Consider the following 10,689-nt stretch of genomic DNA (forward strand, 5'->3'; position numbering starts at 1 on the left):
AAAAAAAAAAAAAAGAAAAAAAAAAATAAACAAGCTTCTTGCCTTTCGTCCTTTTTCTTACTTGTTTTAGTCGGTTCCAATACCCTTTAACCCTCAAAAGAAGTTTACAATATAACAAAAAAAAAAAAACACTATGGAGTTCAGTGGAGTGTCTTAACGTAACTTCAATTCTTTAATGATATGATATTAAAAATGAAATTTCTTTCATCCAACCCGGAATAATGGAATGACAGAGGTGGATAGTGAATAGAGCATAAGGGTGTACAACATTAAAAGCAATACAATTAAAGTCCCCCCCCCCCTGGGATGTTAACTTGTGGACGGAGCGTCGTGATTCCCGTGAAAGATCAATGCTTTTTGACAGACACAGGCCAATTAGCTGCCTGCTGCCAGCAGCTGGTTTGCTCTACATGGTTTGTCTTTTTCATTTGAAAACCTAATATTTTTCATGGATTTGGTTTGGTTGCACTGGGGAGATGAGATAAGCCGTTCAGTCTTCGCGGCTGAGTCGGCTCTAATGGCCCTTGTCTGGTTCATGCTCAGCATCCAGTGAGCTCTCAGTCTGAGCAGAGACCTCCCGGGCTATGGGGCTCAGACAACACTGATTGGGCAACAGAAGGACGTCAACCATTAACCTCCTGCACCAGCCCCCACCACCCTAATTGATGAGGGTGGCCCTAGATGCCTGAGGTCTGCCCAGCTCCTGTGTGCCCCTAACTCAGCCCTCACTCCCCCAAAGGCCCTCTGATTGCTGCTGGAGTGGGTCCCCATCTGTTGGCCTCTGTTCCATTCACATTAGCATCCCTGAGCGTGAGCTCACAATGATCATAACCACTTTGTCGATGTTGAAGCCTGAGTCCAGGCCTGGTTCAGTGTTAATACTTATTATACTTAATCCCTGTAATGGTCCTCTGAGGTTGATAGAATTATCACCTCCTTTTAATAGAAGGAAAAACTTGAATCAAAAGAGATTAAGAAATTTATCAACGCCAACCTTCCCTTCTAGCAAGAGGCTGGTTTGAATTCAAGGTGGTACCTCACACACACACACACACACACACACACACACACACACACACACAGTGCAGCATCTGGGCACATGAAGCAGGCCTTCTCCCCACCCCTGCAGCTGCAGCCTCCGTGCCTCCCAGAAGTCACAGTTGCCTTGGCCCAACCCTCCTTATGATCCTGCCCACTGGACCCGCCCTGTGCTGCCAATATCCGTCCAAACTGCATTTGTATCTGCTATTCCGTTAGACCAGTACACTGGCCCTCCTGGCCCCCATCCCCAAAACTAGCTTCTACAGCTGAAGAGTAAGCCTAGCCCTCATCCTGCCTTCTTTCCTGCTCTCTGTCAGCTTTTCTTTCTTTTTTCCCCCTTTAATCCTCACTTGAGGATTTTTCCCCCCTATTGATTCTTAGAGAGAGTGGAAGGGAGGGAGGAGAGAGAGAGAAAAAAACATCGATGTGAGAGAGACACTAATCGGTTGCCTCCTGCACAGGCCCCAACCCGGGCTGGGATCAGGCCTGCCACCTAGGTGCATGCCCTTGACTGTGAATCTTATCCAGCCCCATTAAGGCCGACGCTCTAACCACGGAAGCAAACCAGCCAGGGCTCGGTCAGCCTTCCTTACATTCTTAGTTTGGTGAATGCCTGGAGTCTCCCTGGACCCATATTAGAGAAGAATGATTTGGCTTTAACTGAAGGCACTTGGGCATTTCTGACTGGGAGACTCCACTCCAGTGCAGGGTTTCCCATCAATTCCCAGGTACATCTGAGAGGAATCGGAAGGCTACTCTGCTTTTATAAAACGTCTCTAAAAAAGTCGATGGGTTAGGAAGCTAATGCTGATCAAGTGACAATTTTGGGATTGTACTAACACCAGCATTGCCTATGGAACGAGGGAGGAGATGATGCTACGAGTTATAATAATGATGATGATGATAAAAAGTCACCATAACCCATGTTTACTGAGGAAACTTGGGCAGCTCGTAGGTGCAACAGATAACTAGAAAACCAAGCACTGATGTGGAAGGTCTACCCTCCCTGAAAGGGTGAGACCAGGCATTACATTCTTGTCTGCTGATACCTATCTGTTGAATGAATAAGTGAGCAGTTGTGGAGGAAGTGTAACTCCCAGACTGCAGTGCAGTTGGAGATTAGTCCAGGGCAGGTAGAGGGCAGGTGGGAGGTGGTCCAGTTCCTGCGAATGGGACCTGGATGGCGCTGCCTCATGATGGCAGGAGGGGGAAGCCGGGGGCCGAAGCCAGTCAGCACACAGGCGAAGTGGGGCCAACCTCTGGATCAAGAAATAATTACAGGAGGATCAGACATCTGTACTTTGACACCTGGCCATCTTTTGTGGCTGGTATTTTCTATAATTATTTCCTTGGTGCCTTCTTTCAGCCTTTAGCATGTAGGGTTCTCAGGGGTTTGGGAGGGAGGGAAGAGTTGTTTTGGAATTCAGCCTGTCTCTGTTGTTCTGAGGAGAAACAGGGAAAGGAACTGAATGGGAAAGTAAGTGGAGAGAACGCCTGCGAGCGATGGTCACATGGCGCTGGAGCGAGACTCGCCGGGTGTGATGCCAGCTGGGGACTCTTCTGTGTCTGTTTCCTCATTAGTAAGTGGGGATAAAAACAGTGCCCACAGCAAAGAAGCCAGAGTGGGTCTCAGCACAGAACCGCCCTGCCTTTCCCACTGCTGGGCCTCCCATGCCCTCACAGCTCTAATCACCTGAATGGGCTGCCCACACGTCCAGTGTCCTGGGACGGTCTCCTGCGGCCTGTCCTCCAGGCTTCAGATTGATTGGCTCTGTCTGGCAGGTCACGCTCTCCCGACTGGGGCTGACCAGTTTTTGATCCCTTCCCCTCCTGGCCTGCTGTCAGCTGCAATGAGCGTGGCCATATCTAGCCCCACGCTTTGCCACGGCCTTCACCTAAGTTATTAATATTAATGGCCTTTTTAAGAATGACCACACGTTCATTCAAAACGCGCTTCCTACATTCCTGCAACGTGCCAGCCTATGGTGCTTGATGCTGGATATTCGGAGCGAGGACGCTTCACCATCCTTGCGCCATCGGGGCTCTGGTTCAGTGGAGGAGGGAGACAGGCAATTGACAGGCAAACAAGGGAACAGACAAACGCATCTGGATGGAGAATTATGGGGAATTTCATACATTCCCAAGCCACAATTCCTGTCACATTAGGAATGTCGCAAGCAAGCAGTAAGCAGTGAGAGAAGGAAGACCACAGTGGGGTTGGGTTGACCTCTTTACCACTGTTGTATTTGTAGGGCGGTGCTAATAGTAATATCATAGCTAAGATTTAGTGAGCACTTGCTACATCTCTGACATTGTGCCAACTGCTTTAAAGAACTCCTTTTTAAAAATATATGTTTTTATTGATTTTTAGAGAGGAAGGAAGGGAGGCGGAGAGAGAAACATGGATGAGAGATCAGCTGACTCCTGTATGCCCCCTACTGGGGACTGAGCCACCAACCTGTGCAGGTGCCCTGACCTGAACTGAACCAGTAACCTCTCCGTGCATGGGACTGGGACTATATTCAACCAACTCTTTAAAAAAAAGGTTTCATTGACCACTCTAAGCATTATTAGCCTCATTTGCAGAAACTGGAGTGTAGGTTAGAGCAACTCACTTGACCACTGTCTCCCAGCTGGGAGGCGGAGGAGCTGGGACTCTAACCAGGTCACTCTTCTCTCCGGCTGGCAGGTCTATTTTCCTTAGAACTACTGTCTGCATTAGAGGACGTGAGCGCATCCTAGCGGCACTGGTAAAAGCCCGAAGTGGAGGCAGCATTCAATCTTCTGCTATGCAGGTGAGTTGTTGGATATTTTTAAACCCTCATGGATAGGCTGAGAATCCTTAAGGAAGACAATTTAATAGAGTGATGAGGAGGAAGTGAAATTATTTTTAGCATCTTTCTGGACGGAGAAGGCACCCGAGGTAGAGAACCAGAAACTGCCCTGCATATTCAGTGGGGAGCGAGGACTGAGTACCGGGCACCGGAGGCTCCTGATCCTCCAGCCCTCACTTCCTGGCAGGGCCTCATTAGAACACACCCTCCTCCCCACCGTCTCACTGAGAGCCACACAAGGGCATCCACAAGGGCGTTCAATGCAGCCTCGCAACCTAGAAAACCAGAGATGCTGGGTGAACTGACTGCGCCCACCCACACAAACAATAGTATGGCGCCCATTCAATGACTAACGCAGTCTTATTTCAATCGGCAGGAGCTGGCGTTCACAAAATGTCACTTAGAGAAGCAAGCAAGTTGCAGAACCCTCTTCGTTTGTATAAAAAATGATAATGATATGTCTACGTGTGAATGTATGCAGGTACATTCTGTGCATATGGGCATGGCTCAATCATGCTAATAATGCAAAGGAAACATGTGGAGGGAAAGATGACAAAATGCTAACAGGAGCGTGGGAGACTTTCAGGTTGTACATAAGTTGCACATTCCCTGAAATGCTATAATGTTTGTAAGGATAGCCTTGATTTGAAAAAGAAATGGCCACTACAAAGAAACGGAATACTCTTATGCTCCTCTTGCTCCCCCGACCCTCGCCCTGCCCCGAGCCAGCAGGAGGAGCCTCCAGGGGGAGGAGGGCTGCCTCCATCCCTCTCATGAACCCACCAGGTGTCAGGCCATCTGGCCCCAGTCCTCAATATTAGGCCACCTCCATGTCCTAGAAAGCTAACAGAACCCGCCCTGGCTGGCTCAGGAGCTCATGGCAAGCTTGGGAAGATGCCCACCCCTCCTTCCTCCATCCCCACATGGCTGGGCTGCCCTGGTTTCTCTCTCAGAGCCCAGGTTTGTGGGGAATGTCTTTCTGGGCTACTTTCTGCAGCTGAGAGGACGTTAACTGATGATTTCTCACTGACTCACTTTTCTCTTTTCTAGGGAACAAACAGGTCTTAAGGTCTGTGCCCAGACACACACACACACACACACACACACACACACACACACCCCGATATAAACTTACACAGGCCCACATCCGTGCACTATGTGACTGAGACAAATAATTTACTCAAATCCCGTGCTCACAAAGCTACAGACACACAGCAATAATGCAGGGTGCATGCATGCACACGCATGCACACACCCCACACCTGTCCAATTCTCTCCAGCTTTGCAAGAGAGAAGACACAGGTGCAGCCCCAGTCCCTCCAGCAGGCTGACCACAGCTCTTTCTGAACTTGCAAACCTGCTTTCTCCCCTCCTCCTCCTCCACCTCTTCCTTCCTTTCCATTTCATCTTTTTCCTCTTCCCCTCTCCCCCTCTTCCTTTCCTCCTCCTCTTCGTCCTCCCTTTCACCTCCCCCCTCCTGTTCTGCTCTCTTTTTAAAACTCCCTTTTCGTCTTCGTACTAGAGGCTAAATGGTGCGCAAACAGAAGTAGGGGCTGGACCACCGATTAAAAGCTGCCCGGGCAGCAAGGAACAGGCTTTCCCTGGACTATTTTTTCTACCCTCAGTCTGTCTGTCTGTTCCCCACTGGCCCTCCCAAAGCAACCAGCTGGCACCCCATGTGCCCTTTCTCTGCAAGCAGCTCAGTGCCTACATGTCCATCCCCCAGCTCTGCCCATTCCTTTCTTTCTCAGTTGGCTGCCTCTAGCCCCTGCAGGTGCCTCCGCGGCTCCTCCACCCCACCTCACTTCCACATACAAAGGGTGGGTTCGGAGAGAGGAGAAGAGAGCTGGGAAGAAGATCTTTAGGCTCAGGAAGGGACTCGTATCGAAGACATTTTTGCTAGGGTAGCTGGGGAAAGTATTTTTTCACAGATCTTTGTCCACAGATTCCAGTGAAAGAGGTTTGGGCTGGTAAGTGATCTTGTCACTTCCCACACTAGTGGCTATTAAGAGCCTTTGTCAGCATCACTAAGAAGCTTTGATTGATGAGTGCTGTCTGCCAAGGAGCCAAGGATGCTGGGTGAAGGAGAAGAGCTACACATGCACACTATTTTCTGACACACATGCCTCACTTGCATGCACATATCCTATTTATTTCCTTTACTTTTAAAAATAAATGCTTTTATTGATTTCAGAGAGGAAGGGAGATAGAAACATCAATGATGAGAGAGAATCATAGATCAGCTGCCTCCTGCACGCCTGCTACTGGGGATCGAGCCTGACACCCAGACATGTGCCCTGACAGGGAATCAAATCGTGACCTCCTGGTTCAGAGGTCGATGATCAACCACTGAGCTACACCAGCCGAGCAACAAATCCACATTTATTCAGTGTTTATTGAGACATGTGGTGCTGAACACAGTGTTGGGACCTAGCGCCTGTGCTCTAAGCCTGGTTGAATAGGGAGATGGGTGTAGCAGATCATGCCCATGTCCCACCCTCATAGAACCACTGGGACTGCCTAAGGCAGTGATGGCGAACCTTTTGCGCTCGGCGTGTCAGCATTTTGAAAAATCCTAACTTAACTCTGGTGCCGTGTCACATATAGAAATTTTTTGATCTTTGCAACCATAGTAAAACAAAGACTTATATTTTTGATATTTATTTTATATATTTAAATGCCATTTAACAAAGAAAAATCAACCCCAAAAATGAGTTCAGAGGTGACACGCGTGTCATAGGTTCGCCATCCCTGGCCTAAGGGATGCTCCTGCCCCCAACCAGCTGCAGAAGCACATTTCATCCCTGCATAGAACAAGCCAAAAGTACCAGGGGGTCAGCAGCCCGGGCACCGCCCTCAGCTAGGGATGGGTGGGCGGTTAATGGATACCTTCCAGCTTCCCTGTCCCTCAGTTACAAGAACTCTGAGGCCCCCAGCAAGACTGAGCTCCAGCTGTCCCAGGGGTTAACAAGCATGACAATGCCCCTTTCCTGCTCACTTCCCTTCCCCAAGCTAACAGGATGAAAGAGGGGTCACCAGAGTCTGTGAGTGGCAGTGGTTTAGAAAAGGGGCGTGAGGACTCTACAAATTAACTGAAGTCAAACAAAGTTAAGTCGGGGGCCTGTTCCATGCTGCCTGACACTGAACTCATCTGACCAGAGATGCAAGCAGACCACGATGGGCCTCGGGAACAAAGAGGCCCATCAATAGATACTCTCTGTACCTTATCATTTATCCATCTATAATATTAAAAGTATAATATGCTAATTAATCAGATGACCTTCTGGGCAAAGCTCGGGCTTCCAAGGAAGCCCAGGTCCCGGGTGCCAGAGGGAAGCCAGTGCCGGCAGCCGGGGGAAGGAAGGCCTACTCTTGCATGGATTTTGTGCATCGGGCCTCTAGTACCATATAAGGAAAGCAGACCACAAAATATGCCTTGTAAAGGTTAAAGCTCATCCCAACGTTTTCCCCCACTCTCCCTTCCCCAAACCAGCCATTTCCCATAGAAACCACAAACCGTCTAGAGACGGCTGGGCTCTCTTCCTTCTCTTGAGAGGAGAGTTGGCCACTCTGTCTGTGAGTGGCTTTTCTTGCTTATCCTCTTGCCTAAATAAACTTGCTTCTGCTCTAACCTCTTGTCTGGCTTGCACTTGAATTCTTTCCTGCGGGAAGCCAAGAACCCTCTCCCCTCGGGGCTGAGTCCCCCCTAGGACTCGCCTCTGGCATCAGTGGGAAAGGGAGGAGTAGGGGGCTTGGGAGACCCCACCGGGCTGTGGAGGAAGGGTGTCCGAAGGAAGGGTGTGGGGCTGAGTGGCAGCAGGCGGGGAGTGGGGCCAGGACACAGGTGTCCAGTTCACTTCCCTCCTCAGGGGCATCTTTAGGAGGGTCAGTCCACTGAAGGCACATGAGACGAAGTCATGTGTGTGGAAGCACTTGGTAAATGAACAAGCCACTTTTGTGTAAAAAATTACTATTAAAAAAGGTGCCCAGACAAGGCTCTGACTTTACCCCGTCCCCGGGGTCTGCACGCCATAACACGGTGACATCAGGCAGTTTCTCTTCAAAGCCACCCCTTTCCCTGGGCCCTTTCCAGGACTCACAGTCCCATCCCCTGGAGAACCTTCTTCCCTCTTTTAAAAGCTGCCCTAAGTCTCTGAAGTGTATCCTATACCCATCAGGTGATTTTAAGTCCAAGAGCTCCCTCTCTGGTACCCCGAGTAGCCAACTGACTACTGACCATGACATTCCCAGGGAGGACCTGCTGTGAGCAGGTGTCTCCTCGGTGGGACACGGGGGCTGGTCAATGGGGTGACACAGGAAATGCCAGGACAGCCACGTTTCTCCCCATGGGAGGGAGGGGACCCATTTTCAGGTCACACCCAAAAGCGGTGGCAGGAAATCCCCCCCTATGCCCCGTGCTGAGGGCAGAGAGGAAGCTCAAGTCCAGAGAAGAGCCCCACAGAACACAGCTCTCCCTTGTTTAACAAATGGAGCCTGCAGCCAGCTTTGGGCAGAGCTTAGTGGAGGGAATAAAAGCCTCCGAAAAAGATCAATGCATCCTGATTATACTTAAAGTGCCCTCTGAGCAATTGCATTAGTGGAGAGGGCGACTGGTCTGTGATAGTAGCAAAGGGCTGGGCAGGGAAGTAGCTGTGATGGGGACGGAGATCACTCATGTGCGAGTATTCCCGACTCCCCCCGCCTGCGGGAGACATGGCTTTGCTTGCTGGATCATATCTTGGTCTGTTTTTCCTTGTGAAGAGTTCTCTCAATGGAGAGAATGCTAAGGAAATCAGAGAGGTTTTAGATCTGCACAATAGAGATGTAAGGGAGGGGCTGCCACGGGGTCCGAGGATGAGGGAGAGAGAGGGTTGCATGATGCTAGGAAGAGATTACTCAGAAGAAGAGCAACAGGAGTGAGGAGATTTTTCAAGAGATTTCCCTTGAATAAAGAATGCACACTCGCCTTTTGCATTTCATCAAAAGACAAGTCAAGATAGGAAACGTGTTCACTTGTTGTTTGGTTGCCAGACTCTGTTTCTTTGGAGCTACAAAACAGACCACGATCTGCCTGGATGGCGCATCAAGCCCACACAGAGAGGAGGGGCCGTGGACGGCATGAGGCACGCACAAGGATCCGCAGAGCCCAGAGGTGAAACTCAGGCCAAGCTGGCATGGGGTCTCCTCCAGGGACCGCCCTTTGGGGAGTTTTTACCACGTTCTCAGTGAAGAGAAATGGCAAGGGCCTCTCAGGGCCCCACCGGGCAGTGTTGGGAGTTGACTGTATCTATGCGTGTCCGTGTGGACACAGTGAATGGCATGTGGTTCCCATGCTGGAGGGTTGGGTCAGTCCTTCTCCACGGGTGCCTTGCTTATCTCTAGAGCCCCTGTAGGTGCCGCTGTGTGAAGAGACTGCTGCCCTCACCTGCCTGCAAGAGTCCGTTTTAGCTGCTAGGAGTGGGCAGCTCCATGAGGGTGACCCCGACAGAATGTGGTTTTCAGGAGGCGCGTTTCATTCTGGCCTTGCACCACGTGACACTTCAGAAACAGGAAAGCTCTGTCCCAGCTAAAGGAATGGCAGGCGAGGCTATGCAGTAACTCCCTTTTTCATGCTGCATTGTTCGAATGCTGGAATTAGCCTGAGGAAGCTGGGCCACCTGTTTCCCACACGGGGAAGGATGCTCCTGTTCCCTTTCCTCTTCCCATTAGACAGCTCTTCCCATGATGGGAAGAGGAAAGGGAACAGGATCTCCTGCCTCCAGCCGCATTTGCAGCCCAGCTTGTAGATATTTCTGCCCCTCTGCCCAGCACCTGCACATGGACAGGGCTCAGGGAGAAATCTGAGCACATTAAGAAAGTGTGCGGGGGGGCGGGGGGAGGGAGCAAAGCACCTCTCTCTGTTTTGTAGGAGGACATCAGCCTGCCCGGCATATGACACAGACTCTGCTCTTATTCCACACACATGCTCACACCCCTGAACAATAACGCTCCCTGTCTTGGTGAATGTTGGTGCTAGAAAGGCCTTAGGGATCTCACAGATGAGGAAACTGAATGCAGGAACGTTCAGGGACTCACTCAAGGCTACACAGCAGGCTGTGGCCGACCCAGGACTTGAACTAGTCTCCCAGCCCCTTTGTCCACACTGTACTTCCTACTCAGAGCATATATGTACACCCATGTGGTGCAGGGCGTGCCCTCTTTACTATCCCACAAGCTCCTATGTTTGCAGCTGAATGCAATCACTCCAGCAGCTAAAAAGATGGAGGCTTCCTCCCGCCCCCGCCCCCGCCCCTCCACCCCTGCCTTTGAGGTTGTCAAATCCCTACCCCTTCTTGGTTGGGCCCTTGGAGCAGAACAATGAGGTATTCCTGGTGACAGGACAGTTCAAAAGCCAGGCAGAGATGCCATTAGCACAGTTAAGTGGCATGTGCAGAAGGGACTGGCAGGAGATAGAGGAAGCCTCAGTATCTTCGTCTGTAAGATGCGCATATAACCGGCCTTATCACACAGGACCGTGGAAAGAATGAAGTGAACTCTAAGAAGATCATACATATCTTCCCACAGAGCCAATAAGTTTAGCAATGTTTATTAATAGAGAGCATGAGACCTTAGGTAGAGCAACCAGATATACTGTGATTGGGGTTCATAGCAGAAGCCTTAAACTATCATGGTCTGTAAACTATTTCCAGCAGGAAGTAGGCAGTGCAGTTACTGGGGCTCCTGGGGCACCAGGAAGGACCCCAGCAGTGACAGCTGCCCAGCTGGTCTCCACACAATGACACTTGGGACATGACACCAAGCTCTACCAGGCTCC

Source organism: Myotis lucifugus, unplaced genomic scaffold (genome assembly GCF_000147115.1).
Source record: "Myotis lucifugus unplaced genomic scaffold, Myoluc2.0 scaffold_396, whole genome shotgun sequence".
Taxonomy (NCBI): domain Eukaryota; kingdom Metazoa; phylum Chordata; class Mammalia; order Chiroptera; family Vespertilionidae; genus Myotis; species Myotis lucifugus.